A 12,134-nucleotide genomic window follows, 5' to 3' on the forward strand; every position below is an offset into this window, starting at 1 on the left:
CAGGGCTGTATGACAATTTCTCCTCTTTTTTAATTCCCATTGCATTTATAAATAAATTTGTTTGTTTTATACTCTTTTTAGCATTTGGTGAACTTTTAGGCGAGAAAAGAATCATTTTTACAATGAATTCAAATAATTCATCACAGGTACAATTTCATGAGGATAACGCTCCTATTTTTCCTCAAAAAACCAATGCCCTTACATTATTTGTAAACAAATCATATCTAAACATTTTTATTACAATTGATAGTTAGCTAATTGATAATCTTATCTCAGCATAACCCTCCTTAATCACCCTTTTCAAATTAATTAAGCACACTAACAAAGCTCAATGTCACAATCATACCTGCATGCACAGGTGTGGTGGAGAGAATTCCTCCCAAGATTTCTCCAAACAATGCTTGTTTGAAAATGCTCATAATTTTGGCCCTAAAATACACTTTATTGCATTTGATATTATGGTAAAGATTACCCCATCTAAAAAAATAAAGAGTTGTTGGGGTACCATTGGGTTTACCTATGAATTTCATAGAGACTACAAAAATCAATCTATTAATGTATTAGCAGCAAAATCAATGCAGGTATAATAAAAAAATCAGATGAGTCACTTCAAAATCATACCTAATATCTGACGTTAAACCTTAGTTCAACCAGTGACTCCAGAGGCAAATGGGGTGTCATTGAGTAGCCTCCCATCTTCCCTAAATGGACTGTTCCATAAGTGTCCTACCACTCTTGGATGACACACATTTGGAGGACTTTTCTATTGAGTTTGTTTGTACAAAAAAGCATGTTCTTTGGTCTCCCTTAGTAACAAGTGCTTTCCAGCTGCCAGTTGAGGAGGATTTTATGAATTTTATGATCTGGCATAGCAAAGTCCAAGATATTGCTATTTTTGTTACCTCACAATTGAGGCAATGTCCAATTGGCATGTATGATTACCAATGTTCAGTGACAGACCTGAACCTAAAAGTGGATACCCACAAATCTCAAATTATACATAATTGTCACAAACATTTCCCCACAAAAACCATGGTAGTCAGCAATAGCATCAAACCATGGATGATTCAAGAAATTAGAGAGACGAGCAATACTCCTTCCCAACTCCATTCCAGCAGTCAGTTAAATGTAGCAAAGTTACTGAGGAATCATGTAGTTAAATCTAACAGCAAAACTAAGAAACATTACATCCATGAAAAAGTGTAACCAATTTTAAATACTGATTTACAGAAGTGGCATGCTGAGGTCAAACATTAAAAAAGAAAAAAATAGCAGGTGGTATTAATATGCATAAAGATAATGGTCACTTGTGATGTCTACTGAAGTGAACCTGTTTTTCTACACAATATTAACCAATTACCCTCCCATCAACAACTGTGAAATTGAACCAGTCATACAAGATTCTTCTAAACAGTTGATTGTAGAATTAATAGAAAATTTGGTCTTCAAGATTGAGAAGCTAAAAAAGAACTGTTCTTTGTATTCTGAAAAATTGACAGTAAAGTTACTGATTGAATATTTGGTTTTCATTCCCAAGCCCTCCTCCCTCTTCAGTGAATAATCAGTGTATTAAGGAACAAATAATTCCTCAGGCATTGAAATAGGCATATGTACAAGTCAAAGGTCCAGAATCTTGTGACCAGCTAGAGCCATCTTCATTACTCCTAACCTAGCCAAACAGACTGAATTCATTTACTGTGAACTTCTTTCTAAAATTAGCCCCTTTCTTGACCAATTTCAGTACTGTGGTCTGACAGGAAGCAACACTATTCGCTATTTAGTAAGACTATTCCACTTAATAATCAAATGGCTAGATCAAAGAAAAAGCATTGTGGACTTATTTTTAGCTAATTATCAAAAAACATTTGACCTAATCTGCCATATTACTGCTGCCAAAACTTAAAGGCAATGAGTGCAAAAAGAATATTCTGCTGCTTGTTATTGATGTTCTTTGTAGCCACTATCAGTATGTTTATGCAATTATCCCAGGAGATACTGATCCAAATTGGGCTAAAATAGTACATGCAGTGCACACCAAGGAGCAAAACTTACAGCCCTGCTTTTTGTAATGGCGATAAATTATGTGGATTTTGGAACAGAAAATTGTTTAAAGTACATTGATGACTTATCCATCATGCTAAAATACCTAGTAGAGAAGTACCAAGTTGCTTTACAGTGCAGTAGTGACCTCAAACAGATTTTGTCAGCCAGTATGGTGCATATGGGCTGCAAATCAACAAGAATTAAGCAAAACTGATGAGGTTCAACCCTATAAAACATAATACCTCCTGTCCTGCATCATTGTACCTAGTTATGTCAACCACAGTTTGGCTTGGTGTCACTTTTAGCTTACACTGTTCTAATAGCCCACACGTTACAGTCCTAGATTGTTTATAGTTCATTCACCTTGCCATTTATTATTGTTGCAAAAAAACAAAATTTAGTTGTAGGATAGAAATCAGGCCAAATTTCAGGGCCCTCTAGAGGGAAAAGGAGTAGAGGTGGGTACTTTAAAATACCTTCCCAGGATATAATTTAGCCTGCAGACCCATCCCTGACAGTTTCATTTTCCTAACCTAACCCTTTCCAAGATAGTCAAAAGTCACTAAACTAGAATTTTACCAAAAAATGCAAAGGTCTGATGTGATTATGCAGTTTTGCTAGCAGTAAGGGTAATACATGCCAGGCTCTATTACTGATCTAGAGACAAGGCAAACACACTGCTCAAAACCTTTTTCATGTTTTTTATAAGTATAATAATATTTTAGTTACAAATAAAGTAGACTATTTTAGAATAATTTAAAATAGTTTCCAGAATAAGAAACTTTTGTATAAATCTAGTGGCTGACCTCCTCAGACCAAAATACTTTAAAGTTCAGATAACTGCTTTTTAAAAATACTGAATAAAATAGGCCAACATTTTTTCCTTACCACCCTAACATGCAAATATATAGTCTAAATTAATATTCTCATGAAATTTTCTGCAACACAATAATAAAACAAAAGTAGTGCCATACAGTTCCAAATATCAGGATTATATAAAGTTAGGTGAAGTAATTTTGAGGATAATTTACCAGGTATTTTGGGAATTTTTCAGAGTTTCATATATTTTCCTTCTTGAGAGCCCTAGCTGCATACTGCTCACAAAAGAGAGAGGTAAAAAAAAAATTGCAATTCAACATAGTAGAATTAATAATATGAGACACTTTCCTAATAACTCTATTATTTCAAAACAAACTACAAGAAAAATTTAGGTTTTCAGAAATGAAAAGGCCTGAGAGAATTCTTTTATTATTTGAGTGTTCCTGGTAGCCCTGACAGAGTCTAGCCTACTTAAACTGGCTAGTCTAAGATTATTTATCAATTCTTTGAGTCTTTATCAGTAGATTAAGGGGTAAAATTCTAGTTGATTGACTTTTGGCTATCTTGGAAAGGGGTTAGGTTAAGAAATGAAACTTTCAAGGATGGGTCTAGAGGCTAAAGTATGTTTTGGGAAGGTATTTTGAAGCACCCACCTCCACTCCTTCTTCCTCTAGAGGGCCCTGAAATTCGCCTACATGACAGGTCTATACCTATTGAAATTTTGACAAAACAACATTTTACCTAAATTTTCAGTTACCAGTTGTCTTTTCTCTGCCTTTAGTTCTGAAAATGCAATTCTTGTTATTTGAGCAGAATTCTGAGCCATATTAATGTTTTTTTTCGAAGTTTAGGAAATGTATTTGCATATCTTTAAAACCTTATAAATTGGAATTGAGCAAAGTTGTGAAGCTGAAAACAATTTTGTTGTACTTCATTCAAGCAGAAAATCTATTCTGTAAGGTTTCACTATTATAACGCACATATTTTTAAATGTCATCAAAGGTCAGGTCCTAAAGCGAGAAGGAGTGGAGGTGGGTACTTCAGAATACCTTCCCAGTTAACTTATTAGGCTACACTCATCCCTGAAAGTTTCAGTTCCCTAACCTAACCCCTTTCCGAGATAGCCAAAAGTCAATTAACTAGAATTTTACCAATTAAAGATGCCCATTCAGGTAATAAGATAGATTTCTAAATTCTTCAGACTTCAGTTTCTATTAGCCCTACTTTTGAAATACTGAATAATAGATCCACGTGCACAACATTTAAAAATAGCCCTTTTAAAAAATAGGCAGGCAGTTCAACAAGAAAAAAAATTGACTTCAGTTCGGGTCGATATAGACATAACATTTTATATTTCTTGTGAAAGGATCATTTTGGACAAAGTAAGTTTTTACAGCTATTTTGTTTTTAGGCTTACTTAGTAATTCTTCGAGACACTTAAGGAAAAGCAAACATCCACAAATGCTCTAAGAAATTAAAAAAACTGAAAATTAAAAAATGAATTCTAAGTAAGAACAACATATCACATTTATTTTAACCTGCCAAAAGCTAAGAGCCTAAGATCATTTATAACATTTTAGAATTATGTCGAGTGATGACCCCTTTTATTCCCCAAAAGTTATATAGTTCACATAAAATAATACCACTGCTAATAGCTGAATGCATCATTAAACCACCTGAAGTTAACACAGCTGCGCAAACTCCTCTTCCATTCTAATATATTCAAAGCCCCTCTCTTTGGACCCTCCAAGCAACTTCCTGTTTCCCTTAAATCTTTCTTTTGACTTTCTACCACCACAGCTATGGACAACCTACTTTTTGTTTAGCCGTAGATACTTGGCTAAAAAAGAGAATCTTTGGCTATCTGTTATTTTTCATCTGAAAGACGTATCCTATCTGTGCCAATCTGTTTGTCTCATTATAGCCCTAGAAAGCAAGGTTGAATTGCGCTTACTTACAGCCTCTTGTTTCAAAAAACGATCAGTCAGTTGGATACCCAAAACAATCCTTATGCAATCCTTATGCAAATATTAAGCTTAAGAAAAAGACATTTATCTGATAATTAGCGATAGGAGTGCCAATACCTTCGTCTAATGTAAATGTTCGCCACCTTGCGATATGGTTAAACAGGACGCCAATTTAAAACGAAGAACACCCACTTCAAAACAACCAACTTTCATAATCTTCCTGTCTTTCTTTCTTAGCCAGTTTCCAAAGCAGCTACTAAACAGCTTGGCTAAAAAATTTGCATTTATGGTGTATGCTTGGCCCACGATCGATAAAAAAGTTCATGGTAACGAACTGTATTAAGGAGCGACCCGGCTCAAAAGTACCCGAAACTCTAAAAAACTTAATTTCTGTACTAGTAGATACATCAAAAGAATTGGATTTTTATGCTGATTTTGAATACACAAGTTTCTTCAAATTTGATCCGACCCATCAAAAGTTAAAAGCCTGAGAAAATATGCCTTATTTTCGAAAAAAAGGAAGAAACATAGAATTTTAATGAAAGTAACACCATCAGATTCAGCATGTCAGAAAATCCTAAAGTAGAGGTTTGAAGCTCCAATATGTAAAAACATGGATTTTTTTGCCTGAAGAAAGATCACGGACGCTTGATTATTTTTTTTCAGGGGTGATTTTATCAACCCAGTGGTCCTAGAATATCGCAAGAGGGCTGATTCTAACGGAAATTAAAAGTTCTAGTGTCCTTTTTAAGTGGCGCCTAAGCTCCCTTCCACGCTCATTTTTTCCCCAAAGTAACCGGATCAACATTTTGAGATAGCCATTCAGTTCAGCATAGTCAAAACACCTAATAAATATTTCTTTGAGAACGCCTTAATCCCCAGAGTCCCCGGGGGAGGGGCTGCAAGTCATGAACTTTGACCATTGTTTACATATAGCGTTTTCAAACGTAGATACATCAAAAGAATTGGATTTTTATGCTGATTTTGAATACACAAGTTTCTTCAAATTTGATCCAACCCATCAAAAGTTAAAAGCCTGAGAAAATATGCCTTATTTTCGAAAAAAAGGAAGAAACATAGAATTTTAATGAAAGTAACACTATCAGATTCAGCATGTCAGAAAATCCTAAAGTAGAGGTTTGAAGCTCCAATATGTAAAAACATGGATTTTTTGCCTGAAGAAAGATCACGGACGCTTGATTATTTTTTTTTCAGGGGTGATTGTATCAACCCAGTGGTCTTAGAATATCGCAAGAGGGCTGATTCTAACGGTAATTAAAAGTTCTAGTGTCCTTTTTAAGTGGCACCTAAGCTCCCTTCCATGCTCATTTTTCCCCAAAGTAACCGGATCAACATTTTGAGATAGCCATTCAGTTCAGCATAGTCAAAACACCTAATAAATATTTCTTTGAGAACGACTTAATCCCCAGAGTCCTCGGGGGAGGGGCTGCGAGTCATGAACTTTGACCATTGTTTACATATAGCGTTTTCAAACGTTTTCAGGAGGATTTTTCTGGTTGAAGGAGAGTTTTAAGTGGGAGGATCTCTCCATGGAGAAATTTATTATGGAGGAAGAGAATTTCCATGAAGGGGGCGCAGGATTTTCTAGCATCATTTAAAAAAACGAAAAGATAATAAAAAAAATTTTTTTTAATGAAATAAGGATCAGCATTAAAACTTAAAACTATCAGATATTATTACATATATGAGGGTATTCACCTCCTCCGAAATACCTCACTCTTTATGCTAAAATATTTTTAGTAAATTCAACTATTTATTCTATGACCTTTATGATTCAGGGGTCATTCTTAAAGAATTGGGACATAGCTCAAGCTTTAATGCAAAGAGTAAGGTATTGACGAGGGGGAAAACCCTTCATATAAATATTAAAAATACACGAGTATAGAAGTTCGTTACGTAAGTTAATTTGTAAGTTACATATATTTGTTACTAATAAGAACGTTCGTAAAAAAATTAAAGGTTCTAGTTACTTTTTTAAGTAACCAAAAATTGGAGGGCACATAGGCCTCCTCCCCTTTTTTCTCAAAATAGTCCGATCAAAACTATGAGAAAGCCATTTAGCCAAAAAAAAATAAGTAAGCGAATTCGTTTTAATCATTCATGTGCGGAGAGCCAAAATCAAAATAGACATTAACTCAGAAACTTTCAGAAATTCAATATAGAAAAACAAGTTTTGTCAACAGAAAGTAAGGAGCAACATTAAAACTTAAAACGAACAGAAATTAATCCGTATCTGAAAGGGGCTGTTCCTTAGTCAGCGCCCTGCTCTAAACGCTAAAGCTTTTTGTTGTTTAAAATGTAAAGTTGTGAGAAAGAGTCAAACTTTAGCGTATTACATTAAAAAAACAAGTTTTTTTAACTGAAAGTAAGGAGCGACATTAAAACTTAAAACGCATAGAAATTACTTCGTATATGAAAGAGGCTGCTTCCTCATCAACGCCCCTCTCTTTACGCTAAAGTTTGACTCTTTCTCTCAATTCTTCTTTTTAAAATCAGTAAAAAACTTCAGCGTAAAGAGCGGGGCGTTTATGAGGAAGCAGCCTCTTTCATATACGAAGTAATTTCTGTGCGTTTTAAGTTTTAATGTCGCTCCTTACTTTCAGTTAAAAAAACTTGTTTTTTTTAATGTAATTTCTGAACGTTTTTGAATCAATGCATGTTTTGATTTTGGTTCTCCGCAGAGGAATAATCAAAAGGAAATTTGCATATTTTTTTGGGGGGCTAAATTTTCATAATTTTGTCTCATAATTTTGATCGAATGATTCTGAGAAAAAAGAGCGGGGGACGAAGCCTAGTTGCCCTCCGATTTTTTGGTTAATTAAAAAGGCAACTAGAACTTTTAATTTTTTACGACTCTTTTTATTGGTAAAAGATTTACGTAACTTATAAATTAGCTTACGTAAAGAACTTTTGTATTCTCATGTTTTTATTACATATATGAGGGGATTCGCCCCATCGTCAGTACCTCGCTCTTTACACTAAAGCTTAAATTTTATCCCAATTCATTAAGAATGACCCCTGAATCACAAAAGCCGTAGAATAAATAGTTGAAATTACTAAAAATACTTTAGCGTAAAGAGCGAGGTATTAGAAGGAGGTGAGCCCCTCATATGGGTAATAATTTCTGTTTGTTTTAAGTTTTATTGCTGTTCCTTACTTCCAGCTGAAAAAGCTTTTTCACATTTATTTTTTAATTGTTTTTTTTTTAATAATGCTAGTAAATCCTGCTCTCCCTTCATGGAAATTTTCTTCTCCCATGACAAATTCTCGATGGAAAGTTCCCCCAGCGTATCCCCCTCTTCTCAACCCCTGCCCCCAACCAAAAAAATCCTCCTGAAAACGCCTGTATACTTCCCAATAACCATTACTATATGTAAGCACAGGTCAAAGTTTGTAACTTGTTGCCCCTCCCACGGGGACTGTGGGGGAGCAAGTCGTCCCCAAAGACATAATTATAAAGTTTTTCGACTACGCTGAATTAAATGGCTATCTCAGAATTTTGATCCGTTGACTTTGGGAAAATAATTAGCGTGGGAGGGGGCCTAGGTGCCCTCCAATTTTTTTGGTCACTTAAAAAGGGCACTAGAACTTTTCATTTCCGTTAGAATGAGCCCTCTTGCGACATTCCAGGACAACTGGGTCGATACGATCACCCCTGGGAAAAAAAAAACAAAAAACAAATAAACACGCATCCGTGATCTGCCTTCTAGCAAAAAATGCAAAATTCTACATTTTTGTAGATAGGAGCTCGAAACTTCTACAGTAGGGTTCTCTGATATGCTGAATCTAATGGTGTGATTTTCGTCAAGATTTTATGACTTTTAGGGGGTGTTTCCCCCTATTTTCTAAAATAACGCAAATTTTCTTAGGCTCGTAACTTTTGATGGGTAAGACTAAACTTGATGAAACTTATATATTTAAAACCAGCATTAAAATGCGATTCTTTTGATGTAGCTATTGGCATCAAAATTCCATTTTTTAGAGTTTTGGTTACTATTGAGCCGGGTCGCTCCTTACTACAGTTCGTTACCACGAACTGTTTGATAGATCAGGGCGTTGAAGAGGGAACAGTATCTTTCATATACGGAATAATTTCTGTTCTTTTCTTTAAGTTTTAATGTTGCTCCTTACTTTCAATTGAAAAATAATTGTTTTTTTTTTATTTAATAGCAATATAACGTCTCTGTAGAAATTTCGAATAACCTGCCTCAACCGAGATTTAGATTTTGAAGAACAAGATCCACAAAAGCAAAGTATTGAGGACTTAAGTATGAAGAGAATGCTATTAAGGGGGAGGGGGAGAGCAGCTTCCCTTATTTAACGAAAGGTCTCTGTTCATTTTAAAGTTATATTACTCCTTAGTTCTACTTGAATTTTTTTTTGTTTATCATTTATCCACATTTAAGATCTATTTCAAGTCATAAACCGTCTTTTTTCGTTTTCTGGGTTATTAAATTCCTTTGGTGTAGCTTCCAGCGTATCCCATTGCAAAGTTTCCTTTTTAATTTTAATCTTGGATTAAGCCTTACCTTAAGTCCTATCCATCCTAAAGGGACGTTTTGGGATCACCTCCTCCAAAATCTGATGAAATAGGGCTTAATATGTTGTTGCGTAAAGTGCAATTAGGAATAGTTGGGCAATGCATCGTGGGTCAAGGTTTCAATCCACCTTTTGCAAGGTCTTCCCCGTGGTCGAAATCATTCAATTGTTTCTTCAACCGTGATCTTCGGCAAGTCCTGGGGATCAGTTTCTGTTTTTCAAGTGACTAAGTATTTAGTGAAGAGCTAAAATATTTAGAATATAAAAGATTACAAAATTTTTCCTTTCCATATTTCTTGATAGAGTGACTTCAAATTGTCAAGTATCAACATTAGATCCAACTAATTGAATATGCGGTAGTTTTGTAGGAGACACAACAGTTTAAATTTGTGTCAAATTTTGAATGCTAAATCCTAGAGGAAAATACCTTCAATCTTTATTTTTTTTAATGAAAGTCTAAGTTCAGAATGTTACTAAGAAATCGTGAGTTAAATAGACATTCTTGAATTTTTGCAATCAAGGCCATATTTTGCGTATTTCATTGGTCACAATAAAAATTTGGCGAAAAAAAAATAATGCAAAAGTAATATGTTCGGTAAGCGTATAGCTGATTTAGGGTCAGAAATAGTTTTTATTTCTTTAGTTTAAATTTGGCCGATTTGGCAAAACCAAAAAATACAGCTAAGAAAATTTTGCAAATAACTATATCTATTAAAGCGCCACTTTCAGAAGGAGGTCAAAGCTCACCGGGTTGCCCAAAGTATTACACGGAATCGATTGCGAATGACCCTAATAAGTTATGAAAAACCCGTTTGGTAAATAATAAAACTCGGAAAAGCAAAATTACAATTAGTAAGAACCAGTGGCATTCATATTTCAAAAGTCAGTTCACCGGACCTGACGTTAACATTCTCAAGAAATTTGAAACGGATTTAAATAATCGCTTATGTACTCCTGGACCGGGTACCTTTGTAGTAAGTTCTAGTGAATCACGTGATGTTATACGAAAGCTTAACAAAACACAGTCCATGGGTTATGATGGTATATGCGCCCTTCATTTACAAAATGGGTCTGATAAGCTTATGTGTCATCTTTCTTTGTTGTACCAAGTGGTTTTTTTCTGCGGTATAGTTCCAGATTCTTTTTGTGTTGGTCTTATTTCTCTGATTCTAAAAAAAGGGAAGGATCCGTCTGAATGCTCATCGACCTATCGACCCTATAACTGTTTCAAGCATTTTTGCAAAGGTGTTTGAATTACTTATAACTAATAACCTACATTCTATCTGTTACAAGCCTCCTCACCAGTTTGGCTTCCAGCCTAAGCTTGGTTGCTTCCATGCTCTAAAATGTCTGTGTAATTTGTTGATCGATGCAGATAAATCCGGTGGTACTCTAGCGCTTGGAACATATGATGTTAGTAAAGAATTTGATTCGTTGTTGCATCCCCAAGCAATGAATGAGCTTTTGAACCGTGGTGTATCGCTAGACTTTTGACATCTTTTGTACATGTACCGCCATATGAAAGCAAAAATACGTATATCTGGAAGCAATTTACTGACTGATGATATACCAATTCATATCGGGGTTAAGCAGGGTGCAGTTACTTTTCCCACAGTTTATAATAATGCAACGCTTCCAGATCAGTGCCAACTTTCTTCGTGATGTATATATAAAGGTGCTGATTTGTCGATATTATGTTATGCAGACGACGTTTTTAATATTAGTAGGACCACCAGTGGGCTAGAAAAATGTTTTTTGGAGATATGTAAAAACTTCAGTGATATTGGACTTTCCCTAAATGCTGAAAAATGTGATGTTTTGATTTTTAATGAAATAGATGCGACTAGATCAGATGATATATCTAAAGATCTGAATGGTACAGAAGTAAAGCTTTGTATTAAGTTGAAATATCTTGGCCTTCCTATTGGAAAAAATCTGAAGAAAACCAGGCTATTAATGCTAGAAAGTATGGAAACGAAAGTCCGTCGTGCATATGGTATAATTGGTAATTCTCAGTTTCATTTGAATAGAGCCCATCTTGCGAGGATTAAAATATTGTCGTCCTGCTACATATTCTGTATTTAGTACCGTTTTACCCTATATTTAGTGAATCTGACCATTTTAGGATGAAGCGCCTTTTCTTCATATTTGCCAAGTTTCCGTTGCGAGTTCCTCCGTGGACCCGCGACTCCTATTTGATGAAAAAATATAGCTTCTTTCACCCGTGTTCTAAGTTAGCCGAGCTGAATGTACACATGTGCAATAAGCAAACCGGCCATGAATGGCAAAGTGTTGTTTTTTGACGTGAAATTATTTTCGTTTGTATTTTAGAATGTAATTACGATATGTTGTTTCTTTCTCCCCTTTTTTCCTTTTTTTCAATACACTCCATCACTTAATTATTTTGTATGATGGGTTATAAATTAATACATACATACATACAGTACGTGGCTTTTGTTTTAGCAGAATTTATAAAATATACTGCTGAATTTTGGAGCTTCACAGCTGGATCTTAGAATTGAAATTGAACCGAAATTTTGCTATCATTGAGATTTCAATGTAGCTACTCCATTTTTTTTATTCAGTATAATTTTGAACTTTTGGTCCAAAATTCTCTAAATTCCGAACAGTTGAGGTTGCTGCCCCCATTGAGATACTCTATGCATTACAAAGAAGACATAAAGCAGAATCGACTTCCATTATCGTACATTTTGATTTTAATTGTTCAATCTTGTTCTGGTTAAA

At 34.8% G+C, this 12,134-nt stretch overlaps 1 protein-coding gene across 2 annotated transcripts in view; it reads right to left on the bottom strand.

Moving 5' to 3' along the window:
• The window catches only part of LOC136041633 (2-hydroxyacyl-CoA lyase 2-like), a gene marked incomplete at its 3' end in the record, with an annotated part of 44,336 nt that extends 40,185 nt beyond the window's left edge, over positions 1-4,151 (bottom strand). Inside the window, 1 exon segment of one of the 2 annotated variants that reach the window (XM_065726331.1) lies at positions 4,087-4,151. 2 annotated transcript variants of the gene reach the window in all.
• Between the last annotated feature and the right edge of the window lie 7,983 nt (positions 4,152-12,134).

The sequence above is a fragment of the Artemia franciscana genome, unplaced genomic scaffold (genome assembly GCF_032884065.1).
Source record: "Artemia franciscana unplaced genomic scaffold, ASM3288406v1 PGA_scaffold_32, whole genome shotgun sequence".
Classification (NCBI taxonomy): Eukaryota; Metazoa; Arthropoda; class Branchiopoda; order Anostraca; family Artemiidae; genus Artemia; species Artemia franciscana.